The sequence below is a fragment of the Danio aesculapii genome, chromosome 1 (genome assembly GCF_903798145.1).
Source record: "Danio aesculapii chromosome 1, fDanAes4.1, whole genome shotgun sequence".
Classification (NCBI taxonomy): domain Eukaryota; kingdom Metazoa; phylum Chordata; class Actinopteri; order Cypriniformes; family Danionidae; genus Danio; species Danio aesculapii.
The window spans coordinates 7589708-7604905 of NC_079435.1; the positions used below are offsets into that span (position 1 = coordinate 7589708).

The window sequence follows — 15198 nt, forward strand, 5'->3', positions numbered from 1 at the left end:
TTTAATGGTTTTTCTTATTAGCAGATGCAAACATCTCACCATTTCATCCACACAGCAGAGCTCGATCTTAGAAGGGTAAATACAAAACTTGATGCTTCAATAAGTACAGCACTTTTGTTACACTTTACTTTAGGATCTGTGTCTATAAAGAGTAAGATTTTGTACAATTTGATATCTGAGATGTTGGAACAGTAAAGAGAGAGGAGAGGGAAAGCAGCTTCTAGTTTACTTTAGCATTGGCAGCATCTTTTACAGAATCTTTTACAGAATGAGGTTTTGGCTGAAGAGATTCAGTCTTCATTTTTGGAAATTATTGCATTAAACTTATTTTGTGAAAATAAAATGTAATGTGTGTATTTATATAGCGCATATATTGTGTATCGTCCATACATCCAAAGAGCTGCGCAATCATGAGGGGGGTCTCTCCACTCCACAACCAGTGTGCAGCATCCACTTGGATGATGCGATGGCAGCCATAGGACTGCACCAGTGTGCTCACCACACACCAGCTATAGATGGAGTGGAGAGACCAGCCTGATCTCACGAGAAAACTTAAGTATTTTACGTTTTGACAGTTTAGAGTTTAGTCGTACGAAATTGTACGATTTTAAAAAGGAGGCGTGGCACCTAACCCTACCCCTAAACCCAATCGTCATTGGCGGATGAGCAAATCGTACTAAATTGTATGAATTAGATCGTACAAATTCGTACGAATTAGCCACTAAATCAAAAAGTTACGAATTGCCATGACATTGTGTTGGAGAGACAGTCGTAGAGCCAACTCAGTGAATGGGGATGATTGGGAGGCCATGAATGGTAAGGGTCGATGGAGAGAATTTGGCCAGAACACTGGGGTTACACCCCTGCTCAGGTCCTCTGTTTAACATCTCATCCGAAAGATAGATGTATGTATTTGGACGACAATACATAATAAAAACAATGCGGAAATAAAATAAAGTGTATTGTGCATGACCATGACAACAGCAACATGGGCGTAAATCCCAGGGATCGTCCCCTCACCCCATTTCGAGGGCTGTCCTGCCCAAAAATGTATTAATAGCTCTATTGTATAAAATATATAATACAAAAAATGCATTTAAAAACAGTTGAGCTTCCCCTTCCTCACAATGGTTTGGCCCACTGCCTGCTTCCTAGTTCATCTCACATACTCTACACACAGGAGTCAGGTGTGGCTGTGGTTGAATGAATGTTAAACTCCAGTAAGGAGGCTATTTTATTGACTTTAAATGAAGCGATTCTCTTTAATGTTGTTGATGCAGACTCAATCAAAAATTAGTTGCTGCAAAAATGCTGATAACCAATGTAATTTTTCATGAATCTGCTGTATTAGTCATTAAAATATTACTTATCTAGTTAACGTTACCTTGTTTACAACAGCTTGTCGCATAGTGCACTGTAACTAACACGCCAAAGCCGTTTGCCATGCATTGCTTTATTTGTGATGACTTGACTTGATGTTAACTTAAAGGTGCAGTAAGTTTGACACCCAGTGGTTGAACTAGGTATTGCACTTCTGGATCAAAACAGAGGCAAGCGCAGGTTTCCAGATTGAGGACAGGAGTGAGTGATTTAAACCCTGTTCTGAATAAAAGCAACAGCCCCCGACAGAAGGAATATTCTCCATATTAAAAGGAGTTTTTGTTCTAACCAACAACTTGAACTGATATATTAGAAACGGCTTCAATTTCTCACAGCTGAACAACAGAAAACTGACAATGATCACCTCAAATACACTTCATGTGCTATATTTAGTAATAATGTGAGTCTGAATGCCATTTTACATGACATTTATTGCCAAATACTAAAAGCAGCAGCAGATAGTTCAGTTTCAGATCCTGAAAATAAAATAAACCGTTCGAAATTGAACTTTAGAACTAAACACGTGATTCAGCATGTACATTTAATAATGTTAAAGAGGGTTAATATGAATTAATTAGATTATAAATCTTACCATTTCGTGAGTGAGTGCATATTCTGTGCTTCTCAATGGCTGTATTTACATTTCTGTCGAGTTTCATCTGGTGCAAACAGCCAATTCTCTTGTGACCATGACGACAGAACAACATTTCTCTTCTGAACATGACTTTTTCATGGCAAAAATTCAATTGGGCCCTTCAGTGTTGATGTACTGTATTAAGCACCTATTTATTTTTCTTCTAGAGAAAGTCTTATTCGTTTTATTTCAGCTGGAATAAAAGCAGTTTTTAATTTTTTTAAACCATTGTAAGATCAACATTATTAGCCTCCTTAAGCAACATTTGTTTCCGATTGTCTACAGATCGAACAATCACTATACAATGATTTCAGACTGCATGACTGCATTCAGACTGCATGATTTTTTATTTTTTTATTTTTTATAATTAGCTTTTAGGGGATTTTCACCTTTAGTTGGAAAGGACAGTAGAGGTTGCAGACAGGAGCAGAGAGGGGAAGGGTTGCCAAAGACCTCGAGCTGGGAATCAAACTCAGGTCTCCGTAAGAAACATGGTGCTATATGTCGGCACACTTAACCACTAGGCTATTTTTAAGGTTTTGAGAAATCGCTGACGAATGCCTGAAATCACAGGCGAATCGGTGCTCGTTCACGTGAGTAACAATCACACCCGTGAGATATTTGGCATACTAAATATCTGGATCTGTCGGCGATTCAAATCATGCCGTGTGAAATGCGTTCTGATTGAAATTAACATCGGCGATCACCTAAAGCCAATGAGAGAGCCACATCCACTAGGATGTGTATCTGCAGGTGCATTTTTCTGTCTATTGGGACCCAACAAATGAAGGAAAAACTAGTGGAAATTGGGCAGGAGTGGCCGCTTCTATTTGACATGTGATCTGAGCAATATCACAACCAGGTCGAAACAGACAAAAGTTGGAGAGAAATTGCTAATTCCCTTCAAAAGCCAGGTGAGCCAAATAAGTACATTTTCTACCCTAATAAAAGCTTCTTTCTCATTATGTAGTTAATAGCAAAAGATATACTTCGTGATCTTGTGTTGATTCAATGTCACTTCCACCTGTGTTTGGTTGTGAGACGTAGTTTGTGGACCGAAACAAAGTTGTTGGCGATTCTTCTATTGCAAAGTTATGCAGTGTGAAACCCCCTGTCGCCAATCCATATTGAAGAGTAAACACAGCAGCGACGGAGCCAGGCCCGGATTGGCTAATCGGGAGGACCGGGAGAATTCCCGGTGGGCCGGTCCATTTTTTGGCCTTGAGGGCCGGTGTCCCTAGCTGCTTGCACTCTCAGGAGTCGCACTTTTTTCATTTATGTATTTATTTGACCATAGCCTCACTCTTTTTATTCATTATTTTGCTGCAGCTCTGCTCTTTTTATTTATTTTCTCGCAGCACTGTGAGTAAAATGCAGCTTGCAGGTTCCTGATAACCTGATTAACTATCGGGTAACTATCATTCGACCCCAAACAGCAGCACCTTAGTGAATATAAGAATTCGAATAATTAATATTAATGAATTTTACATCTGCTCAATGAAAAGCAAATGATTCACTACATTAATAAATCTGACATAACTTGATCAGAAATCTAAAAAGGAGAGAAAAAAATTAAGCCATGGTGGTCCAGTGGCCAGCACGTTGCGTTACGATGCTGCCGACCCGAGTTCGAATCTCCCCAAATTTATTTATTTTTTCATTTTTAGTATTAAGACATATAATACTGTTTGGGTTACTTATGTAGGTGTATATATTTAATTTTTATTTTTTGTGTGACCACCATTACAAAGGACTGGATATCTATAATATAGCGATATCTATCACTGGCTTGCATGGTTCGGGATGTGTAGAGCTGCACATCGTTGGATTTGCTCTTCAGTGTTTGGACTCTCAGTAGTGATTATTAAACCACACTGAACTGAGCTCAACTGAACTGAACTTAAACACTGAAAACTGAACTACACTGTTTCAATTTACTATGATCTTCTATGTGAAGCTGCTTTGACACAATCTACATTGTAAAAGCGCTATACAAATAAAGGTGAATTGAATTGAATATAAAGAATTTAGCACAGAATATATATTCAGATAATGCAGGAAAGGACATTGTGATGTTTTAAAGAATATTGTCAGAGATTTAGCTACCCTTTAATGTTCTCATATTTACAAAAAACATTGGAAGTTCTGAAGCAGCTGTTTCCTTGAAAAAGACGTGATAGTGTCATTAGAAACTGAATTGGAAATGACCTTATTTTAATAGTCAGTCGTGAACTGAAGTGGGCAGGTCTAAGGCTCGAAACTCCAGGGCTGAAAAGGAGTCCCACTCTGGCCCTGGATGGAGTGCTAACCACGATATTCAAGACCAACGACGAAATCATCCCAAGGTTTCCATATCCTGGACCAGGCCGTATCCTGAGCAGCTACTGTGATGGTCATGGAAGAGTGGAGAACATGAGACTGATTCCTGTGACGCTCCAGAGACAGACGAGTCTTCGCTGAGGCCAGCTTCCAGCCTCCGCCGCTGAGACTGCAGCTCTGCACAAGACGTTTGGCCAGCGGAGAAATTAAAATGATCGTGCCCAACTGAGCCTGGTTTCTCTCAAGGTTTTTTTTTCTTCACTTCCGCCATTAGTGAAGTTTTTTTTTTCCCTCTCTGCTGTCGCCACTGGCTTGCATGGTTCAGGATCTATAGAGCTGCGCATCGTTGGATTTGCTCTTCAGTATTTGGACTCTCAGTAGTGATTATTAAACCACACTGAACTGAGCTAAACTGAACTGAACTTAACACTACAAACTGAACTACACTGTTCCTATTTACTATGACCTTTTATGTGAAGCTGCTTTGACACAATCTACATTGTATAAGCGCTATACAAATAAAGGTAAAGGTGAATTGAGTGTGAAAGCATCTGCAACTACTTTAAAGCTACTTTAAAAGTAGACTACTTTAAAAACCCTGCAGTCTGAACTCTGCTAACTTACCTAAATAACCTAGTTAAGCCTATAAATGTCCCTTTAAGCTGAATATTAGTCTCTTGAAAAATATCTAGTGAAATATTATGTAGTCATCAAGGCAAAGGTAAAAGAAATCAGGCATTATAAATGATTTATTAAAACTATTATGTTTAGAAATTGGTTTTAAAACAAACTTCTTTTCTTTAAACAGAAATTGAGGAATAAAATATTCAGGAGGGGCTGATAATTCAGGAGGGCGAATAATTCTGACTTTAACTGTATTTATCTGCATGCAAACGGCATCAAACTGTTCTCATAAAATCAGTATCACACAAGCAGATGAGCAACATTACGAGCATTTCATTTTTGGACGAACTCTCCCTTTAACACAACTTTATATGCTAATTTAATTCAGGAGCGTTTTTAAAAGAGGACCTGACTCAGCTAGTGAGGTGGAAAAACAGAAACGCCAAGCATGAAGTAAAACATTAGCCAAGTCAGAAAGGAAACAAAATGAGGTCCGTATCAGGCTGGATTAATGTGCAGTGCGGACGCTCTTTCAGAAATTGATTTCTCTCTGGTAGAAACAGCAAATGTCCTTGCCTCGTATCAGTAGCGCGCTCCACTGATAAATCTTCCCACAAGTGGAGGCTGGAAAAACTTTTTTAAAAAAAGATGTTGAATTTCTTTTGTACTAAGTTTTCCTCAGAAACGTAAAAACTCAAACACTGTAAAGAAAATAATTGGACGTCGCTTGGTTTTTAATGAATCCGGCTTTTAAAGATGCTCAAAATGATACCAAAAAACATGGGCATGTTCACATGACCGGCCTCGCTTCGATAAAATAAGACTTGAAGATAGGCTGTGATCTTTCACAAAGTGCAGAATGCAGAGAGCTCTTTATTTCTGGGAATCACAAAGGGGCTGAGATGACATGACATGCTTTTCTTTCTTCTTCAGAGGCCTGAGAATGATAATAATAATAATAATAAAAAAGCACTCTTATCTGAAATGCTTGGTATGGAGGAAAGCACAAGACAAACCGCTGCCAATTCAAGACATGAGCTTTCTAATTAGACATCCTGACGAGGACAAATTGAAGCGAACATGAAGGGAAGGAGTGTGAGATGGACAACAGAAGTGCTCGTGATTTATCTGAGAGTAACAAACATGTCAGAAGACACTCTAGCTTCGTGCCAGCAGGACAAAAGTGAAGAAATGTCAGATTCTGGTGTGTGTTACAAGTCATTAAGGGCTCTGGAGAGAGAGAAACAAAGGACATTCAAGACTACATGGAGCATAAAACTGTCGTTCCTGAAGTCGTACATTGCAGTTCTATACGATCTGGCTAACGGCTCGAAATAGTGGCTTATTGTGTGTGCGTCACGAGAAGTAAGTGTTTATATCTTATGTCTGTGTGATTCTAATAACTAGTTTATTTGTTTACTGTTGTAACACAAACTTTGATTGATGATCGGACCGCATAATTGTAAATACGTCATCACCGCGGGTGGCACGCGATCAAAGTAAGCGCCATTATTAATGACGCACATGTTATCCCCGCAAGTTTATATACCGTTAGATTGTGTTGATGTTTAAATTAGGGACGTGTTAAGCTATGTACAGTTAAAGTCAGAATTATTAGCCCCCCTTTGAATTTTTTTTTCTTCACTAAATATTTCCCAAAGGATGTTTAACAGAGCAAGGAAATTTTCACAGTATGTCTGATAATATTTTTTCTTCTGGGAGAAAGTCTTATTTGTTTTATTTCAGCTAGAATAAAAGCAGTTTTTAATTTTCTAAAAAACATTTTAAGGTCAAAATTATTAGCCACATTAAGCTATATATTTTTTTCGACAGTCCAGAGAACAAACCATCGTTATACAGTAACTTGCCTAATTACCCTAACCTGCCTAGTTAACCCAATTAACCTAGTTAAGCCTTTAAATGTCACTTTCAGCTGTATAGAAGTGTCTTGACAAATATCTAGTCAAATATTATTTACTGTCATCATGGCAAAGATAAAATAAATCAGTTATTAGAAATGAGTTATTAAAACTATTATGTTCAGAAATGTGTTGAAGAAATCTTCTCTCTGTTAAACAGAAATTGGGGAAAAAAATAAACAGGGGGGCTAATAATTCTGACTTCAACTGTAAATGCCATGCTTAATCAGAATTTAAACATTTTATATCTGTCTTACCTGTATAGACCATTTTGAGGCATGTAAACAATAACAATGGTCCTGACGTATTTCCTGTTTTACATTTTAAATTTCCATAGCTTCTGAGAGTCCAAGAAGTTCCACATATTGATAAATAATGTTACAATAGCTGTTATATCATCAAGTTATGATTGAATTGCCTCGTTACAGATATTAAACAGTTTTACAACAAGCAGGAAATGTTCACTGGCCAATGACATCATCACATTGAAATGGTCTATATCAGGGGTCTCAAACTCAATTTACCTGGGAGTCAAAGTGAGTCAAAGTTTTCCACAAGAAATGAATTGTATTATTAATTATTAATTTCTAATTTGTTTTATTTTTATTTATTTTTTCTTAATTTGTGTTAAACAAAAATCAAAATAAAGAGATTTAGGAATATTGGAATTGTTTAACACACACAAAAAAATAAAATAAAAAATATAAGAAAATAAATCAATCAGTAATAAATAGTAAAAAAAATAAATAAATAAATAATTGTTACAGGGAAAAAAGCAACACTGTGTTGTTGTCATTTGTTTTGACTACTTTTGCATGTATAGAAACATATGTAATGTTTATTGTGTGAGGAAATGAAAATACAACACAAGTAGCACTATGCAAATGACCCATAAATAATGGTGCAACCCTATAATTGGTCCAGGATACCGGGGCCTCTGATATGTGAGTGCAGACAACATTAGGCTGCATTGAGTTCCTTACTTTTCTTTTATCCCGCCGCGAGATTTACTCGTGGTTTTAAAGAAATGAAAATATGCTTGATTGCCTCTTTGCTATTTTGAAAATACAGATAATATTTAGGAAGGCCACTATGCCGTTATTTATTTTCACTGCTCATTGCGGGTGAAACAATAACCACCAACCAATGAGAGCGACTGTAAGAATAAGAAAGATGATTGGTTGAAAATGTTGTTCAGGACCAATAGTTAAACATGTCTTTTGCTTTAACATTTACATTTACATTTAGTCATTTAGCAGACGCTTTTATCCAAAGCGACTTACAAATGAGGACAAGGAAGTAATTTACACAACTATAAGAGCAGCAGTGAACAAGTGCTATAGACAAGTTTCAGGTGTGTAAAGTCTAAGAAGCAAAGCATTAGTAATGGTTTTTTTTTTTTTTTTGAGAGAGAGAGTACAGTTAGTGGTATAGCCAGAGAGGCAGTTAAGATTAGGAAGGAAAGTGGAGACTAAACAGTTGAGTTTTTAGTCGTTTCTTGAAGACAGCAAGTGACTCTGCTGTTCTGATGTAGTTAGGGAGTTCATTCTACCAACTGGGCAGATTGAATGTGAGAGTTCGGGAAAGTGATTTTTTCCCTCTTTGGGATGGAACCACGAGGCGACGTTCATTCACAGAACGCAAGTTTCTGGAGGGCACATACATCTGCAGAAGTGGGAGCAGATACGAAGGAGCAAAGCCAGAGGTCGCTTTGTAAGCAAACACCAGAGCTTTGAATTTGATGCGAGCAGCAACTGGCAGCCAGTGCAAACGGGTGAGTAGCGGAGTGACATGTGCTCTTTTGGGTTCATCAAAGACCACTCGTGCTGCTGCGTTCTGAAGCAGCAGAAGAGGTTTGGTAAAATAAGCTGGAAGCCCGGCTAGTAGAGAGTTGCAATAATCCAGTTTGGAGAGAACAAGAGCTTGAACAATGAGTTGAGCTGCATGTTCAGATATGAAGGGTCGGACCTTTCTGATGTTATAGAGTGCGAATCTGCAAGATCGAGCAGTTCTAGAAATGTGGTCAGAGAAGTTCAGTTGGTCATCAATCGTTACTCCAAGGCTTTTTACCATTTTGGATGCAGTAATGGTTGCCCCATCCATCTGGATTGAAAAGTTATGGTGTAGAGTCGGGTTGGCAGAAACTTCAAGCATTTCCGTTTTCGCAAGGTTAAGCTGAAGATGATGATCTTTCATCTAGTGTGAAATGTCTGACAGGCAGGCTGAAATGCGAGCTGGAATCGAGGGATCATCAGGGTGAAAAGAGAGGTATAGCTGGGTATCATCAGCATAGCAGTGGTAGGAAAAGCCATGTTTCTGGATGACTGGTCCTAAAGATCGTGAAGAAGAGAAGTGGCCCAAGAACAGAGCCCTGAGGTACCCCAGTGTATAGATTAACTTGCGCACGGTGAAAACTGTCATGTGTGCGCGCACACACAATGCACACAGCCTTCACATGCACATTTTCTCTCTCTCTCTCTCTTTCTCTCTCTCTCTCTCTCACACACACACACACACACACATGCAGGTATTCACCGTGCACAAGTTAATGCTAAATCAATTAAAATAAATATCGGAAAGCAAAACACGAATTTCTGACATTTAATTCCCGGAACAGGATCCGGAAAGATTCGGCTCAAATTAAGCACTGATTTATATACATTTATCTACGTAAGATGTCCTGCTGGGCAGCGACTTACAAAACATTTTTGAAGTGTTGTGAATGAAGCATGCTGGGACGAATGTCCACGTGTGCCCAATAGAAGCAAGGCAGCCAGCAGGCATGGAGGAAAACACTCCGAGGCAACGCTGCTGTAACTTTCACTCATTGAGAAATGTTTCTCTGCCTGCACCAATCCCAGCCGATCTCCCGCCCCCTTGAGCCATATACCCCACCGTGATTGGTAGGTTCATTCGCGTGCAAAAACTGTTAAGTGCTGAAAATATCAAACTCGCGGGCCGCACTGACATTAAACTTTCAAATTAAGGTAGGGGCCACAAACTATCGTCTCGTGGGTCACGAGTTTGAGACCCCTAGTCTACGTATATGCTTATTGATGCATATTTAGGCCTGATGCCGTGTTTATCTTTGATTATGTGCCATATGTTATATATTATATAAAAATGTTATATTATCATATATATTATCATATACATACGTATTGCAGTTTAATTTATTGTTATGTATTTCTTCTTTGTTTCTAAAACTGACCACACACACGTGCCTTTATGACTGTGCAAAATAAATGCTGTAGAAAATCAGCTGACCGCAAAGCCTGACTTGTGCGTTCTTGGTGATCACAACAGTAGAGCCAGCGCCATTTAACTCAAACAACAAGTTGCATATAGTAGGGCTGGACAATATATTGAAAAATTATAATTATCGCAATAACAGTATATGCAAAATCCATATAGCAGAGAAGTGTAAATACATTGTTCATTTTATGTGCCAAGCATTTGTGTCTGTTGCATTCATAGTTGTTATGAATGCAACACAAAAATAATTTAAAGTTAATAAGAGACTGTATGTGTAAGAAGCAATTATTTATAAAATATTGCATTAAGGTAACATTTATATCAGATCTATTTAATTAATGATAAAAACACTCAAAATTGCGACGCAGTGGCGCAGTAGGTAGTGCTGTCGCCTCACAGCAAGAAGGTCGCTGGTTCGAGCCTCGGCTGGGTCAGTTGGCGTTTCTGTGTGGAGTTTGCATGTTCTTCCTGCATTCGCATTGGTTTCCTCCGGGTGCTCCGGTTTCCCCGACAGTCCAAAGACATGCGGTACAGGTGAATTGGGTAGGCTAAATTGTGCGTAGTGTATGAGTGTGAATGAGTGAGTGTGTGTGTGTGTGGATATTTCCCAGAGATAGGTTGTGGCTGGAAGGGCATCCTCTGAGTAAAAACGTGCTGAATAAGTTGGCAGTTCATTCTGTGGCGACCCCGGATTAATAAAGGAACTAAGGTGAAAAGAAAATGAATGAACACTTCAAATTTAAAGTTTCACACCCAGTAGAGGAAAGTTTGATGATATGATCCAAAGTTATTCCACTAAAACCACTTTCTGCTAGTTTAGACGACTTATTCTCCACTCTGGCAACAGCAGTGATCACAGCGACCACAGAAGTCTCTGAAATGTGTGTGTATGTGTGTGTGTGCGTGTGTGTGTGTGTGTGTTCAGGAGACTGTCCTGATTCAGTGAAGGTCAAAAGTATAAATCCATCTTTAGAATCCACATTAGAACCAATTAGAACACTTCTGCAATAGAACACATTCTGAAAAAACACTCAGAACTCCTTAGTAATCATTCTGTAGTGCCCTAGAAACTATGCAAAACACCCTAGCAACCACATAGCAACATCCGAAAAAAACTGCTTTGTGCTTTTTTGCATCCAATGAAAGTCAATGGGACCCAGTGTTAAAATATCTTCTTAGAATGTTTTGAAATGGCATGATGGTGAATAAATTACCACAGAATATTCATTTTTCATGTTTTGATGTATTCTCTATCTAGAAAGTCATTATTCTGACACAAGAAAACTTTCCTCAACTTGACTAGTTTGCGTATGAATGTGAAAAACGTGGCTTAAATGTAAATTCTTAATTTATTAGACATCAATATGGAAGAAAATCACTATTATTTACACGGCTCAGGCCAACAGGGGTCAAAACACCAACATTGTGAAATATACCACAGAGTGAAAAAGTCCTAAGCATTATACCAGATTTGTTGGCCCAAAATATAAACAATCAGTCTCTTTATTAAAAAAAAATATATATATATATATATATATATAGGAAATATGTACAAAAAAACAACAACAGCACAACATTTCCTCTTCAAGCAAAAGTCTACAGTATGTTTAATGTGGCTTCCCTTAGCGACTGTTCTAATGGTCCTGACATTTTCTGAAATAATGAGCTGTATATTAATATCAGGCTTCTTTTAACACTTTCCAGGGTTATTCTATAGGTTTGGAGAGTAATATCTTTCTCTTTTTGTCCAGGTGATCTCATAAAGCCTCTATAATATTCAGGTCTGGACCCTGTGGCGGCCATTTCATGACTGTCTATTTTTCATCAGCTGTTTCCTCTTCAAGCTAAAGTCTATGTTTAATGTTGTTTCCCTTGGCAACTGTATTGTTCTAATTGTCCAGACATTTGCTGAAATAATGCGCTGTGTAATAACTTTAAGCACTTTCCAGAGTTCTTATTTAGGTTTAGAGTGTCATATCTTTCTATTTTGTCCAGGTTGTATCATAAAGCCTCTATAATATTCAGGTCTGGACTCTGTGGAGGCCATTTCATGACTGTCCGTGTTTTTTAATAGCTGTTTTTCTTCTCCAAATAGAATTTTGCTGCCATTAGTGAAGCATTATAATGCTGAAAATGAAAACTATTATCACTTAAGTCCTTCCCATAATGGATTAAAACATATCTGTACTTTTCAATGTTTTCTCTCACAATTCCTTCAAATCAGACAATATTGCTAACAACACTGGTAGAAATGCAGCTCAAACCAGTCCAACATTGTCTTTCAAATGTCTTAAACCAAAATAATTCAAACTCTAACCTAAATCCTATCCTACCAAATAATACATCAACTGAAAAATCATTTATTCACCCTGTATAAATCTTAATAAGCAAAAAAATGACCAAAAAATGTACAAATAATGTTTGGTTTTGTGGTAAAGGGTCACATATATCCATTACACCATCAGTAAATCAACAGATTAATGTCAGCCTAAACATTTGCATAGTACTGTATGAATATAAAGTACTGTGAAGATATAGTACTGTATGAATATAAAAATGTTGCATCATTCATCGGAATCAAACTGGATTTGACCGGATTAAGCGATTGATCAACTTAAAGAGTCATAATGAGGGAAACTATTTCAGCCTGAAGGAAAAAACATCAACAATATTAACTTCAAAAAGATGAAAATGTGCGCGTGCGGATTAAGGATCTGCTTCGGAATGATGCAACCTTTCCACAATTCCCTAGAAATACAACTAAATGCGCTGCGGCTCATGCGGCTTACTCTCCTCTCCAGCAAAATAATCAATTGACACGCTCGTTGGCCTCGCCGCTAGTTATTGAGTCTCCCAGCCATCGCTATATGCGTCACAAAGTCAATACATACCACATTTATGCTGCTTTGCCACCTTGAACGTTGCCAAAATAATGTCGGGAAGTCTAGGGATTACATGAATTTGTAATATCTCATTAAATGAGCAGCGTTTGGCGTTGACAAATTAATCTTGTGTAAAGTCAAATCCGTGCAAATGATATTAATGGCGTATTTTACATTTAAAAAGACAAACTTTAGTTTATAGCTATACAAAAAGATGCTGGAGTGCCTGGTGCAGAAACAGAGGCTTTTATGGATTATTGTGTGATTTTAAAGGTTGCTAATTTGGTTTTGGAGCTTCCTGCTAGAGGTTTATATCCAACCAAGGTCGAAAAACACTGATTTTCCATCATCCATAACAGGGTCAGACAGTATTTATGGACAGCCAATGATGGTCATAGACTCACTGTAAAAAGTATCTCTTAATTAACAGTCTATGTATTTTGTGATTCGCATGGGTTTATTTATGGTTATGAATTGCATTATGGTATCTTGAGCACTGCTCTGTTGACTTTTGATGATGAAGTTCAACTCTACAGTTTAACAAAGTGACTTTTATTGACATTTTGGTGGTCAAAACTAAAAATATATATTGTATAGGAAATGTTTTAGGTCTGTAAAATGACAGAAAAAGTACTTGCAGTTTATTACCAGATGTCTGTACCGTAATTTACCATGTCAACCCAGACGATACATCACTTTAAACCAGGGGTGTCCACACTCAGTTCTGGAGGGCCAGTGTCCTGGAGAGTTTACCTTCAACCCTAATCAAACCCACCTGAAGCAGCTAATCAAGCTCTTACTAGATATACTAAAACCTTCCTGGCAGGTGTGTTGAAGCAAGTTGGAGCTAAACTCAGCGGGACACCGGCCCTCCAGGACCATGTTTGGACACCTCTGCTTTAAACTATTAAAAATCTAAATAAAAGTCACCTTTTCAAACTTGTCAACATTTAAAGTTGTTGGAGGAAAGATCAAGGTCTCATAATGCAATTCAAAAGCATAAACAAATGAAAAAATGCAAATTTTCAGATTATTTTTGAGCACTGTTGTTATTCAAATTTGTTATAAACCTACAGTTGAAGATAAAATTACTGGCCGTTTAATTAAAAATTTTAATTAAAATATTTCCCAAGTGCTGTTAAAGATTGCGTTTTTTAAACATAATAGTTTTAATAACTAATTTCAATTATTTTAATAAAAGGGTGTCACGGTGGCGCAGTTTGTAGTACGATCGCCTCACAGCAAGAAGGTCACTGCATCGAGCCCCGGCTAGGTCAGTTGGCATTTTGCATGTTCTCCCCACGTTAGGTTTTCTGCGGGTGCTCCGGTTCCCCCTACAGTCCAAAGACATGCGCTATAGGTGAACTGAATAAGCTAAAATTAGCCGTAGTGTATGAGTGGGAATGAGTGTGTATTGGTGTTTCCCAGTACTGGGTTGCAGTTCGAAGGGCATCCGCTGTGTAAAACATATGCTGGATAAGTTGGCGGTTCATTCCACTGTGGCGACCCCAGAATAATAAAGAGACTAAGCTGAAAAGAAAATAAATGAATGAATGAATTTTAATGAAATAAATTATATATTATAATATTTATAAATAAATTTCATGTGTTTCAGTTGTCATATTTTTTAGAAATATATTAAAAAAGAAATATATAAAACTAAATATAGTTTCTTCAAGACACTAGTATTCAGATTAAAGTGAAATTATATATATATATATATATATATATATATATATATATATATATATATATATATATATATATATATATATATATATATATATATATACAGTTGAAGTCAGAATTATTACCCCCCCTGTATTATTTGCCACCCTGTTTAATTTTTTCCCCAATTTCTGTTTAATGGAGAGCAGATTAACACATTTCTGAACATAATAGTTTTAATAACTCATTTCTAATAACTGATTTATTTTATCTTTGCCATGATGACAGTAAATAATATTTTACCAGACCTTTTAAGACACTTCTATACAGCTTAAAGTGACATTTAAAGGCTTAACTGGGTTTATTAGGTTAACTAGGCAGGTTAGGGTAATTAGGCTGTTATTGTATAACGATGGTTTGTTCTGTAGACTATTGAAAAAAATAGCTTAAAGGGGCTAATAATTTGTCCCTAAAATAGTTTTTAAGAATGTTAAACATTATTTAGGAAATATTCAAA

The 15198-nt window shown here is 37.3% G+C and overlaps 1 protein-coding gene across 4 annotated transcripts in view; it reads right to left on the minus strand.

Moving 5' to 3' along the window:
* The window catches only part of inpp4b (inositol polyphosphate-4-phosphatase type II B), a 333119-nt gene that overhangs the window by 84743 nt on the left and 233178 nt on the right, over positions 1-15198 (minus strand). The window lies entirely within an intron of this gene.